Source organism: Lactuca sativa, chromosome 9 (genome assembly GCF_002870075.4).
Source record: "Lactuca sativa cultivar Salinas chromosome 9, Lsat_Salinas_v11, whole genome shotgun sequence".
NCBI classification, from domain to species: Eukaryota; Viridiplantae; Streptophyta; class Magnoliopsida; order Asterales; family Asteraceae; genus Lactuca; species Lactuca sativa.
The window spans coordinates 7256502-7271115 of record NC_056631.2 but is presented as its reverse complement, the minus strand read 5'-3'; the positions used below and the strand labels follow the sequence as shown (position 1 = coordinate 7271115).

At 34.5% G+C, this 14614-nt stretch overlaps 1 long non-coding RNA gene across 4 annotated transcripts; it reads left to right on the top strand.

The window, feature by feature from the left end:
- The first annotated feature begins 11687 nt into the window (after positions 1 to 11687).
- Positions 11688 to 14533, top strand: LOC111886402 (uncharacterized). 4 transcript variants are annotated; one of them, XR_006186650.2, is made up of 6 exons: positions 11688 to 12186; positions 12285 to 12491; positions 12574 to 12666; positions 12766 to 12955; positions 13271 to 13644; positions 14104 to 14533. It is a non-coding gene; the product is annotated as an uncharacterized LOC111886402 (long non-coding RNA). The 4 variants fall into 4 exon arrangements; XR_006186651.2 differs by adding an exon at positions 13771 to 13787 and having other exon boundaries at positions 12766 to 13644; XR_006186649.2 differs by having other exon boundaries at positions 11689 to 12186; positions 12766 to 13441; positions 13592 to 13644.
- The last annotated feature ends 81 nt before the right edge of the window (positions 14534 to 14614 follow it).

Sequence of the window (14614 nt, the reverse complement as noted above, 5' to 3'; positions counted from 1 at the left end):
CAAATTTAAGCGTTCCTTATATCCACGAGATTGTTATCAAGACTACTACATCTTTAGTTAAGATTATTTATCATAATTAAAATGCTATTTATGATTCATAATGCGTAAGACAATAATTAACCTATTCGAGGAGATGAAAGACGACGATGGCAGGTGGTTTCTACGACATTCACGAGTCGGAGAAGATGAAGGATGACGGTGGTGAGTGGTTTCTTGCGACAATCTTGAGTCGGAGAAAATGAAGGACAACGATGGCGGGTGGTTTATTACATTGGTGGTGGTGGATTTCGGTGTCGGTTTTCGAAAAAGAGAGAGATAGAGAGATGTAGTGAGAAGTGATGGGTGGGTTAGTTGATGAATTTTATGCAAAACAAAAAACACTTAAACTCTTAAGTGTGCATGCAAGCCTAATAAAGATATATGTTTTCTCTATTGAACCTATAATTATGAACATCAAAAGGAAACCCTAAGAACCCTAGTATATTTTCGAAAATATCAAATTGGGGTTGATAAATACATACATTGATTGTTATTGAAGCAAATAACAATAATTCTCGTGTTGTTGAAGCTCTGGAAGCAAACACCACAAATGTCGTGTCTCTAATGGTTCATACCCAACACTAGCAAGATGATGAATATGGAAAGATGAGAGGGGAGCTTAGAATTTCGGCTATATCTTCAAAAATATAAGTGGTCTAAATCCTTAAGGGTGGAGGTCCTTTTATAGTGCAATAAGGATGCCCTAGATAACCTTAATCTGAATATAATAATAATATTTCAAATTCGGTAATTAACCAGCACCATATTTATCCATATTGGATATCCTAGAAACCCTATAATATCCATCTAAAAGCGTCCATGCCTTCCATGCGAAGGTTCTGGAGCCTTTTGTTCAACTATTAAACAATTACACTTTAGACCCTACACTTTTAACCAATTCTTTTAACTCTAAAATTAAATCCAATTAATTCCTTATTAAATATTAATTAAATATTATTATTTCTAATTAATATATTATTCTCACAATATATTAATAAATTATTTATTTTAATTTATTAATCAAATAATAAATCAACATCTCTCTCCAAAAATCATCATGTCCAGTTGTTAGGTTTGAAGGCAGCCCAAAAGGACTTTTGCTACCATCAATTCAAGTTTATACCGGTTATATTTATGGGTTTAGACACCTAATTCAACAGTCACCCACTTGGATAAGTTTGTAACCATAATTGCCAGTATAACTTCTAAACTGATCAGCAAATTGTAGCTTTCAAAAGCTGTTGTCGAACTCTGACCCAGTCAGATACGTGTCCTAAGACAAGTGATCATATAATCCTTCGTTCTTCAAGATATCATTCGGATATGAGACATGGAATAGAATCAATCTCATTTTCCAATTCGTTGTTTCCCGATTTCTGATTTATAATGACATAGAACTTCTAATCGAACACATCAATCAAGTGTTGGTCAAGCCTAACACTATTAGTCAACACCAAATCACCGAGGGGCCCAAATATATCGTTTTTCCCATTAAGGAAAAAGGAACAGATAAACATTGACTTATATGCTTGCACCATTTACTCATCAAATCATGCACAACAATACGTTTTATAACATTAAATTACTGATTACGTATCATTAATGCACAACCAATTTGTAAACTACAACTCATATATCTCCGTTTAAAGATTATAAGATACTATCGTCTCAAAATTACTCGTGATAAATATCCATGAAGTAATCTCTGAATGTGGGTTAATCCAATACTTAAATCTCCATTTCAAATTGCAACAACACAATTGTCATGTCTAAAACTCTTTAGACAATCTACAATTCAATTCATGGCAGTCTTGATTCACTACTTACTTCCAAAAGTATGATCGAATGTGAATGTTTGATTAATCCAATTATTTGGGTAGTAAAACATGCAAAATGAAACACAAAATAAACAATAGATAGAAGGTAGTAATTCAACTTATAAATAAATTTTCATTATTTAATCACCACAAGCCAATTACAATTATTCTGTTACAAGTTTCAAAATAACTATCTAACTACTAAAACTAATATCATCTTTCAGACCAATGCTCCTAGTCTACTGAACGTGCTTGACCCTACTCAGACCCTTTATGAGGTATCTATAGAATTTTCTTCCGATGATACCCTCTTTATGACAAGGTGAACTTCTTATACTCTATGTATGATGAAATGGTATTTTCTGTCGATATGTATTGATCTTCCATGATCTCTTGGTTCCTTTGTTAAGGCAAACCCCCCTTCATTTTCACAGAAATTCTCCATTGGTTCCTTGATGGCTGGAACAACTCCAAGGTCTCCGATAAAGGTTTTCAACCAAATAACCTCCTTTGATGCTTCTCTCGCCGCTTTGTACTCTGATTCACAAGTAGAATCAACCATTGTCTCCTGTTTGGAACTTTTCCAGGCTACCGCTCCTCCATTTAGGGACCAAAAAGTGGTGGTGCTTTGGGCCAGGGTAATCCAGACCGATGGTTGTAGACTCGGGGGTATTCCAGTCCAATGACTGATTGGACCCATCATGTTTGTTCGTTTATGTTATGTGTGCTATGTGGTTGTACTTTGGGGGAACTCGCTAAGATTTGGCTTACGGTTTTTAGTTGTTGTTTCAGGTACTTTTGATTATCGTGTGAAGGCGAAGGCGTAACCGCACATCCTCTGTTTATGGATTTATGATTTTGGGATACTATGATATGGATAAACAATTTGGAAACAATGTTTTTGTAAACATTTTATAACTATGGGTTGTTTTTAAAAGTTTGAATTTGTTGTGATTTTTTTTAGTCGTTACAAATAGCTTCTATGATGAAGTTGAGCCACTAATGTAGTGGCCAAGGAGGCTTACTATAACAAGACTGGATTAGTAACCGATGAAATCCCTAAATAAAATTTCCAATGAACTATTAAACAATGTGATTGATCAAACAAGTACCAATAATTTTGGCAGACTTCTTTCTTTTTCAAATTTGCTTGTGACAAGTCCTAGCATTAGTATGAGTTCGTTGATGGATTATTGGAAGAAAAGGGGCTAAGTACAAACACAATTAAGACTTGTTATTGATGGTGTATTTTTAGCAGAGAGAAAAATAGCGAAGACATAAAAGTGTGTATCAGTGATGAAATCCTTCAACCAAAAGAATGCTTCAAATACCCAGGGTCTATGATCCATAAGGTTATGAGTTGTTGATGATAATGTCACCCAACGTATAAAGGCGGAATGGTTAGAGTGGAGAGCATCCACATGAGTTTTGTGTGACCAAAATGTCTCACTAAAACTTAACGGAAAGTTTTACAATGTAGCTATAAGACAAGCTATGTTGTATAAGATTTCAATGTTGGTCAACCAATAAAGAATTGAGAGGAGGATAGAGATCATGTAAATGAGAATGTTGTTATGGATTTGTGGAAGATTCTTACTGGACCTGGTGACGAAGATAACAATCAGAACTTTGCTAGGAGTGGTGTCAATCAATGAGAAATTAAGGGAAGGAGGATTGTGATGGTCTAGACATGTATGTAAGAGACAACTAACGGTCGCGGTAGGAGGGTGGATATGATTACCATATATGGTAAGAAGAAGAAAGGATGCCCATGAATGAAGTGAGAAGATAGTGTGATGTTTGACTTGAAGAATTTGGTACTTTCTGAGGATATTACCTCATACGGATAATGTGGACACATATGATAAAAGGAATAAAATAGGATTTAATGACATACTATAGTAGCACCCATGGATGAAGGGGAGTGTCTTTCACTTGACTCATTCGGCCCTATCTATACTTCCATCCCCACTTTCTATAATTAAACTTGTTAAGGAGATCAATAGACTCCTGACTTATTTTAGTTGACTATGGTGCTTCCCACAACTTCATTTCTTAAAAGCTGGCTCTTATACATAGGTTAACCATCCATTCATTCCCAGCAATTAGCATCAAATTGAGTGATGAGCGAACAACATGGATGTTAGAATAGTGCCGACACATTCTTGTCCAACTCAATTCCTTCGCATGTATTGTTGATTATTTGGTATACGATAAGGGTAACTTGGATATGATTTTAGGTACCGCCTTGCTTAGAACTATTGGGGACATCTTATGCAGTTGGAAAACTAGGGATATTTAATTTGGAGCAAAACTTCTCTCACTAAACTGCATGGCATCACACCATTCCAAACCCTTCCTTCTTCCCCTCCACACCTGCATTAAAGATTAATCTGGTTTCTCTATCTTTCCTCCTCCTTATGGCACCATCGATCATTCCTAGCTAACATGATTCAATTGAATAATCTTTTTAGTTTGTTGCTATATTCTATCATCCCAAAATGCTTACCCCCACTACACGTTGCATGGAACACTCCATTGATTTAATCGTGGGCTAGGATTCTGTATGTGTTTATACATACAACTATCCTCACTTGCATAAGGATGAAGTACATCAAGCATTTTGAGAAAATATTTAAGCAATGTATTATCCTCCCAATTCATAGTGCTTACTCGACCCGTGTGATCTTAGTAAGAAAAAAGACTCCTATTGGCATTTATGTATTAATTATCGGGCATTCAACCAGGCCAATATTCATGACAAATACTTGATACTAGTTGTGGAGGAGATGCTAAATGAGCTCTACAACAGCCAATTGTTTTCCAAAAATGACCTTAAATCTAAATTCTATCAAGTATGTATCTGAGAATCGATATTGAGAAAATTACTTTTCAGACCCACAATTGGCATTACGACTTTTCATGTGTCCACCAACACAACCCCTTTTGATATTGTGTATGGTTATCCCCACCCACTATTATGTGTTTAACACCTAGGGAAATTCAATGTGAAACCGACGCTTGAGACCTCATGTACTGTGATAAGGCATTGGCCTCAATTAAAATATCACCTTTCTCATGCCTAAGATCGAATGATAAAAATCCACTAATAAACACCGAAGGGATGAATTATTTGTTGTTGGTGATTGGGTTTTCCTCAAGCTTAGACCTCATCGACAACAATTGGTAGTACACCGCATAAACAAAATCATGTTGCTCATTATTACGACCTTTTCCTCATCATAGACAAAATTGGTTGTTGCTCGTTATTACAACCATTTTCCTATCACAACCAAAATTGGTTTGGTGGCTTACAAACTACAATTGCTCAATTTCGCTAAAATTCATTATGTCTTCCATGCCTCCCTTTTCGTCTCGAGAAACCATTCAGTCAAATCTTACTTACCAAATGGGTTGTAAATAGATATAGATGCTCCTCCATGACCTTACAAATGTCTGACAACTATAGAAATCCTGAAAGACAACAACATAATTCCTTAAGGTAGCGTTTGGTGGATGGTATTGAACTGGATAGAACCGAACAAGTATTATTGAAGTAGCATGTGACAAACACAGAATGTGGACAAGGTATAACTTTGACTAAATACAAGGAGACAATTTCTCTGAAATTTTAGTCTCTCTCAAACCCATGGAACACACTTTAAGAGAATGTATAATAATAGAAAAATCCCTAGGACTCTTGTCCCCACCTTCCCATATCCCCACCCCGACAACAATCTATTGACCCCCACCCCTTCTCGATGAAGGTTTGTCTTCCTCTCAACTGGTTGTTCTATTTCCTTCATATCTTGATCTTTGTTATTTGATATGGTGGTAAACATACAAAATAAAAGTTGAAATATGTTTCTTTCATTTCTCGATCTACTTCGTTTCACTCATGGTCTTTGTTGCTTCCACATTTCTTGATATATATATATATATATATATATATATATATATATATATATATATATATATATATATATATAGAGAGAGAGAGAGAGAGAGAGAGAGAGCTAGGTTCAAATGTTTCTAGCAAATAGTGTGTGCCTAAATGCACCAATGAGAATTCAGGAATAATAAATCATTAAATAAATTAAAAAGGGTATAATGGTAAACTTACTATATCTAATTATGGTAAAAATTAAGTCAATTAATTTCTCCTTAATTAGTTTAACCCTACAAAGCCAACATCCCTAACCATCGACGACTTCCTCAAATCATTGATACCTCTCTACCTTAATTTCCACCAGAAATTGATTCATACATCCGAGCACCACCGTCGGCCTTTTATCCGCCATCATGACAACAACTTCTAGATCCTTTATTCGACTACTCTTCTTCCTCATCTTCATGTTCGTCGCCTTCCATCCACCTGATGCCTCCATGCTTACAGATGGTGGCAAAAAATAGATTGATTGAAATAGAATGCCTGAAAGATGTTCGATTAAAGTCATCAGAATAAGATTATGTCTTTCTTTTCATATCTGATTTTGAGTTTTTGAGCCGACAATATTGAACCATAAGACAACTATTGAACAACAAGACCACAGGTTTGATTTAATGCTTATGTGATTCTTTTTAATTTATATTTTCTGTCTTTGGTTCTTAGTTATTGCATATACGATGACATATACTACTATAATTTGTATTTGTGTTTTGGTTTTATTAAAATAATGGATATAAATAACACATATTGAAGTGCACTCTATGTGTTTGTGTTTATGCCTGAGAGAAGACAGAATGGCAACTAAGACTAATGATTGATAACTGTATGAATTACAATAGCAGGAAGAGTGAAGCAATGTGGTTAAGAAGTTGGATGATCCTCGAGGGGGAGTCGTTCATCAGGTTTGTTTTTCTTTTTATCTGCAGCTTGATCTTGATTTCTCTTATTGATAATCAACCTCCTATCCAAGAAATTATTCCTCAATCTAAATCCGTAGAGACACACGATCATTTCTAAATCAGTGGAATTTTTACACATTAATTGTTTATCCCATTCTTAAAGAATCAGATAGTGAGAAATATCAATTGTTCTCTTTGACTTTTGAATAGATACTTTGATTATAAAAGTCTAATTTTGTAATTGGTTTGGAATTGTTTTTATACTTGTTCTTCTATGTTTTATTGTAGTGATTTTGAATATAAAAGTCAATTTATGTTAGAATCTTGTTTTGCATATATTGGCTTTAGTTGTTTTGTTTTTCTAAACCATTTGAATTTAGTAAAATTATATAAAAAAACTAAAAACTTATGAGTTTTGTAGATAATAAGAAGAAAACAAAAACTAAAAGTTGGTGTTTATTTATTTTTTGTGGTGGTGTAAGTAGGAACATGTGTTTCTTTCAAATATTCATGATTCAGATATTCTGTTGGAATTTAATGTATGTTAGGATGATGCAGAAATGATGAGGTAACTTATGAAAAAAAGATATGTGATACTTCATTCTCAAAGAATGAAGAAAAACAACAATATTCTTTCAGAATTTCGGGATTCAACATCCAAAAACAGCAATATTCTTTCAGAATTCAAGAAGAAAACCTGGAGAACGAGAGTATTCTAGCATAATGTTGTTATTTTTTTAAGAATGTTATTCATTTTTGTTGATATTCTTTTAGAATATTTATAACTATATTAAAATGTATAAGACTTTTAGTCTGTAAGAATATGTATGAATTTGTATTTAAGTTCGGATGTATAAGAATATATTAGAATGTTTGTTATTTTTCAACATCTTATTCAAGAATCTTGTTTTTCTTCAATAATATTCTATTAGAATAAAATTCTGAAAGAGTATCATTCTAACAAAAAATATTATAATAGAATAAAATCGGTAAAAATTGAAATTGAATTAATTAAAAAATTCAGATTTTTTAAATTAGGAGAATTAATCATCTCTAAAAATCTGAAAACTTCCTTTTATAAATGTAGTTAATTGTCCAAAATACCCTTTTGCTAAAAATTGTGTGATTATATGGTACATGTTACCCCATTGTAATATCATACACTCTCAAATCATGTTCATTGATTAATTTCATCCGTTGGTCCAGATCTGTGCATTCTGGCACACAATACTTAATAAAAACAAAATAACCTAAGGCTATATATATATATATATATATATATATATATATATATATATATATATATATATATATATATTAAAGTTGTGAAAAGTTTTAACATTAAACATGAGACATTTTGCCCAATTTTGGTCCCTTAAATTATATTTCCGGTCCCTCTATTTTTGTTTGTGTATCATATTCCTTCTTGGTTTATCTCTATCAATCTCCAGATCCTTCCATACATAAAATATCGCACCGCCTCCTTATCCTGTATCTTCCGCTCCATCCCCTATCTAGCCCGCTAAGACCATGTTGTCTCTTTCTTCACGGAGTCGCTTCGGACACAACCGGTGGCGAGGTACTGAAGCAGAGGAGAGGGTGGCCGAGAAATCTGTGTAGGATGTGTCGCACAACGTGCCATCAGTTCTGAAACCCAAAAGCGATACGATGGTCACTTCCTCCAGATCCTTCCCCACCGCCTCTTTACTTTTGATCAGGTAAGAATATCTTGCACTTTTGTACTTTTTCGCTTTCAGCCATCGTTTTTGATGAAATCGAATTTTTAATCAATTCTCAACTTTTGATTTTAGGGTTCAATTTTTTTTTTGTTATGGAATGGGATTTGGAATGGGGAACGCGTTTAATAAGTCGACAGGTGGTGATTATTCAACATGAAGCGGACAACTATGCCTAAATTGGAGACGTCCCGTCAATCGACTGTCGTCCTTTTGTCATTCTTCAGGCCAAGTATGTTTCTTTTTCGTCTTTGTTTTCCTATATTAAGGGGGTGTTTGGATAGGAAAAAAAGAGGTGTTTATTGCTTATTCCCACAATAAGCTAACTTTGAGTGTTTGAATACAATCCAGCTTATTAAGTTAAATAAGCTAATTTTAATAAGCATCTCTTCCCATGCTTATTGCTTATTGCTTATTCCCACCATAAATAAGCTAATAAGCAATAAACTAATAAGCAATAAGCTAATAAGCTAATCCAAAACACCCCTAAGCTTCCCTCGCTTAATTTGCTATGTTTTCTAAAGACAAAACTGCACAAATGGTCCCTGTGGTTAGCTGAAAATTGCCACTTTGGTCCAAAAATGTTTGAACTAGCACCAGAGGTCCAGACTTTTCATTTTGTTGCGGGTTTGGTCCAAAGTATTTTGAAAATATATAAAATGACATATTTGCCCTTGCTATTTTTTTCAGTTTCTTTATTAAGTTTATATATAAAAATAAATAATAAAGAAAAATATAAACACCCTTCCTTTGTTATATGCCTTTTTGTTTCTGTAAACACCCACTTGAAGCCATCGCCGATCAAAGCATAACCACCATCACCAAAAGCCACCGTCGGTAGCATCACCACCACCACTTGAAGCCGATAGAAGGGAGATGAAGAGATACATTTAGAGAGGAAGAGAGACAGAAGTAGATCGGAGCTAGAAATTCGAGAAGACGAAGGACTCCCTTTATCTCTCTTTCCCTATGTCGTTGAAGCTTGGTGAACAGATCTGGGAAACGGAGAAGATGATGGGTGGCAGTTGCGTAGGGAGGTCTCTGGTGATGAATGCCACCTGCCTGAAAACCTCGACGAAGATGAAGATAGTGGCGGTGATGAATGTCTCCATAGCTTGAAGCCAAAAACGGAAATGAGAAGGGCAGTGACCTGGGGTTTTGACTAAACGATTTTTAGATCAGAGGGTTCATCTCCACTGCGGCCGAAGATTTGCAAACGTAAAGCCACCTCTATTGCCGAGGATTTGTCCATCTTCACCGGGGGGACCACTGCCGACCCCAATGCCGCCAACGATTAGGGTTTTCAGCAAATCGTCGGAGATGCTAGCTTTGTTGTGACGATGATGACATCTCTAGGGGTTTTGCGAAGAGGTACAACTCCGTTGAAACAAGGGTTTTTTGAGGAAGAAGATCAGAGAGAGACAGAGAGACAGAGAGATCCATAGATGCGAAGAAGATCAGGTGCAGATTCGCCTATAATTACCTTATGCATTCCACACTCTATCTGATTGTTCTTATGGGTTTAAATCTCTAGTTGTTCTTGATTTTGAGGTTGTAGACTAAATATGTAATGTTTTATTTGCCAGATCAGGAAAAATATGTTTGTATTCATCAGATAATGATAGTTTTCTTGAGTTTCAATTTATGTTGTGATGTTGGTGGTGATTGATGGCAGTAGCGGTTATCAGTGACTAACGGCGGTGGTAACAGTGATTTTGATGGCGGACGGTGGTGGTGATAGCATAACCGGTAGTGGTATGAGAGAGAGGGGGAGGGGTGGGGTAGGGATTGGAGTAGTAGTTTCTTTTTTGTTTTATTTTTAATTATGAAAATTGTAAAATATATTTAAATAAATAAATAAAAACTGAAAAAGCAAAAAGTAAGGACAAAATCGTCATTATAAAAAAGTCCAAAGCAAATTGGACCAAACTCGCATCAAAATGAAAAATTTGGACCTCTGGTGGTAGTCCAAACATTTTTGGACTAAAATGGTAATTTTCAGCTATCCAGGACCATTTGTGCAGTTTTGTCTTTTCCAAATCTTTGTTTTCTTTCTGTGGCTTACTTTTGCTGTACGCATCGAAATATAGTTTTTTTTCTTCCGAATTTCAATTTGCTTGCTCTGATTTTGGTTGGTGGTAGTTAGTTTTGATCATCGTCTCCCACCTCCACCGTCGCCTACCTCTGCTAGGATTGTGTTTGTTGTAATCATCAATGATTTCGGCTGAGTTACCGTCAGGGCCGATCCATTGATTTTTCATGCCCAGGGCGAGATAATAAAAATAATACCCTAATGTTTATACAATGGAGAAAATACATATATTGATACAAATAACTCAACAATACTTTAAAACAATACTAAATTTAATATTCATTCATTTTAAATTTCAGCCATTATATATTTTAACTATTTTTTATGAAACAAACATGTTTTCATAAGATATTAACATAATCACATGATATTACATTATAACTATTTTTAATGCAGCCATTATTCATGTTAAAGGATTTATATAAAAAACACCATTGTTTTGAGTAAATGTATAATAGACAAGCTAAAAAAAAATTCAAGCCATTGTTTTGAGTAAATGTTTAACAGGCAAGCCAAAAAAATCATATTTATAATCCACACGTAAAACACATCTCGAATCAACAGGAAAATAACATTTAATAAATTTTAAAGATAAAATCCTAACACTTTGTGACCAAACAAATAAGGCGAAATCTAAAATGGTTAAGAAAGATATAAGATTGTATACAAATTATAAAAGCTTTCAGTAACATGACAAAAATCTATCCCACCCTTTTATCATATTACAGTGAATTTTCATGACATGGTGGATAGATTAGAAAAATCACAGCATAAAAAATATGTGACAAATGTTTTTTTTTTATCTCGTTCAGACATTTCATCGAACATTTGGCATACGCTTTTAACATTGCCAAAATTAATAAGAATTGCTATGTATATGCTCCCATAAATTCAAGTTTTTTCATGTATGTAACGAAAGGAAAAAAAAAAAAAAGACATAATATTAGAAAATTCAAATACCGATGGTTATACAAAAATCGAATTGAAACATACTTTAGGCTAATCGTCAATCTTTTTCTCCCTAGCATAAAGATGGTAGCCATGGAAGTAGACGAAGCACCATTGGGTAATTTTGATGAATATGCTCACAAAAGTAAAAAATAATTAAAAAAATAAAACATTTCAGAATAAGAAAAGCATTTGCTAATTCCAATCCAAAATAGATACTCTGGATACTTATTTCATTTCAAGGACTTCAACAAAACATACATTCACTCGAAAAGCTTCAAGCCTTTCACTTTAAATCCACTCTTCACAAACATAGAGCGATGCATTCCAGATTTCAATTATGCAAGCTACCCGTCTCCTCGTTTTCTGAAATGGCGTGAAGACGTGTCTCCTCGTGTTCTGAAATAGGAGATGCATTTTCTTTTGCCCCCATACAAGCCGTTGCGTCGCTGCCCCTGTTTGAGGGAGTTAATCGAGGATAAAAATTAGCTCAAACGAATACAAACCCATAAAAATTGTACTGAAAATTATGCCCTCTTACATTTGCTGCCCTGGGCAATGGCCCAGTTCGCCCAGCCTTCAGGCCGGCCCTGGTTACCGTCTTCCCCACTTATTCATCTGTCGGCGAATTAATCAGCCATTTGGATGCAAGAAGAAAAGCAGGGGTATCTAGCAACTACAAGAGACAATTTCTAGCAAATCTGAGGTTACTATTCATGATCGATTCATCTTTTTTTTTTTTTTTTTTTTTTTTTTTTTTACACTTCTGTTAGCAATTTGGGTTTTGACGTTTCCATTTGACAGCCATGAGTGACAACACCATTGGCTGCAGTCATTGGATAGCTAGACATTCTTATATCTAATGAATGTCTAATAAACGAACAATACGCAACAATTAGCCAAACTCATACACGTTCAAGAACTCTCCTTCGTCTCCTGAACATTATTTTGGACATCTGTATAGTGTATAGTGCAAAAAGCATGATGTGGAAACTGTCATAGATCTCTCTGGTAAACATAAAATCATGTCTGCAATTACATATAACTTAATGTTAGGTCAACCTAATGGTTTGTGATCTGTTTGCTGCATTAGATGATATGCCAAAGGTAGTTCAAGGGGACTCCAATAGAGTTGTTTGAATTTTTGCTAATCTAATCAACAACTCAATCAAATTTTCAAATGAAGGTGAGAGCAGATGATGAACTTTTGTGTTTTAACTTTTATGTGAACTCTCTAACCTGTTTGTCTTTCATTGTATGTACAATGACATCATTTTTCTTACAGTCTGATTTGGAAGAAGCCAAAACACAGGAAAATGCAAAACTGCAATTTGTTTTACAGGATATGCAATCTCAATTCTAAGAGACTAAAGAGTTGCTCATGAAGGAACTTGAAACTATCAAAAAGGTAGTTGAAACTGTTGCCTTCATCCAGGAAGTCCAAGTTGTTGACCATTGAAAATGAAAAGCTAAAGGTGATGCAGGTCATTTATGAGCTTGAGTGTACCTTTATAAATATGATTTGTTTAGCTCTCTGCGCGTATAGTTGAATAGCCACAAACTCCTCATGTTAAGATGTAAATCCATCTCATTATTTTTATCGTTCTATTCTTTCTTTGGGCGAATCGTCACTTTGCAAGAGAGATACTAGGAATTTGAATAATGACTATGATAACAAGGCTAAAAGAACACCAATTAATCATCAACATGTATGATGATATCCATTCTTTTTGCAACTAAATCCGATGAATAGTGGTATTATTATTGTGTTCATTCAAATTTTGTTGCAGGAAAATGTTACCGCTCTTATTGAATGTGTTAAGAAAGACATTGGATTCAGTCAAGGGAAACCTGTTGCTGCATTTACTATATACAAAAGCCTTATCCAATGGAAGTCTTTTGAAGCCGAAAGGAGTAGCGTGTTTGATCGTCTCATTCAGACGATTGGTTTAGCCATCAAGGTTTTCATTATTTTTATTCTAGATTTATTAAAAGTAAAAGTTTTTTTTTTTTTCAGGACCAAGATAATAATGAACACCTGGAATATTAGTTATCGAATTTGTCAACTTTGTTGTTTTTAATACAAAGGAGTATTAAATCTGATGGTGCAGATTCAGTCCGTAAACCTCCACCTCCAACTTCACTGTTTGGGAGAATGATAATGGTATTGATGCTTAATATTATTACTATTACTTTTTTGAAGGCTTATTCGCGGAATGATATTGATGTGATTTATTTGTATGTAAACATGGATTTCGTTCATCCCCCTCCACATTGAACCTTGCTGCAGTTGAGGTAGTACGCCAGGTGGAGGCCAAATTCCATGTCCTTTTTAAGAAGCAACTAAACGCATAGATTGCCATTAGGATTATTTTTCTATTTTTTAGGACTTTTTTTTTAATTTGTAGGTTATAAATTAAGTAAATAGCACTGTACTTTCAATTTATAGGTTTTCCTGTTTTTTGACATTTTTTTTTTTTTATTTCTTTTGAGTTTTTTCCCCAAAAACCTACCTACATTGCTATTAGGTCCTTAGGGGAAACTTTAAATATACAGTGGTTATAATTAAATTAATAATATGTTGAATTTGTGATTGAATTTGCTTTTTTTTTTTCGAATCCAGGAAACATTTGCAGAATACACAGCAAGAACAGCATTCGAGCGACCTTTGTTGAGTGGAGTTGCAAATGCACAAAGGGTAATGAATTACGAGAGAGAAGACCTCGAGAGACAACATGATGGGAACATAAGAACAATGACGAAAGAGCCCTCGCCATTTCGTGACGGATATGCCCCTGTAATTTTCGCTCAAGAAACTGTTTCCTATCTTAAATTGAACAAACAACGGAAAAAATTGTCGCATCCGACCCCCGCAACGCAGGGGTTCCCCACCGAGTTGTGATTTACTTCTTTGTTTTTTTACCTTTTTTTCTTTTCTCCCTTTGGGTTTAATTTTCATATTGCAAGAAGAAATCGAGGATCTGACATATTGTCATTGTGAAGAAAAATTGAAAAATATCATAATTTAGTAATTTCAACATATTGTTTTGTCATTGTCCTTGTCATACCAAAGGCTATACACATGATTTATTTTGTTTTATTCAATTTAATCCGGTTCATACTTGTCCTTAATG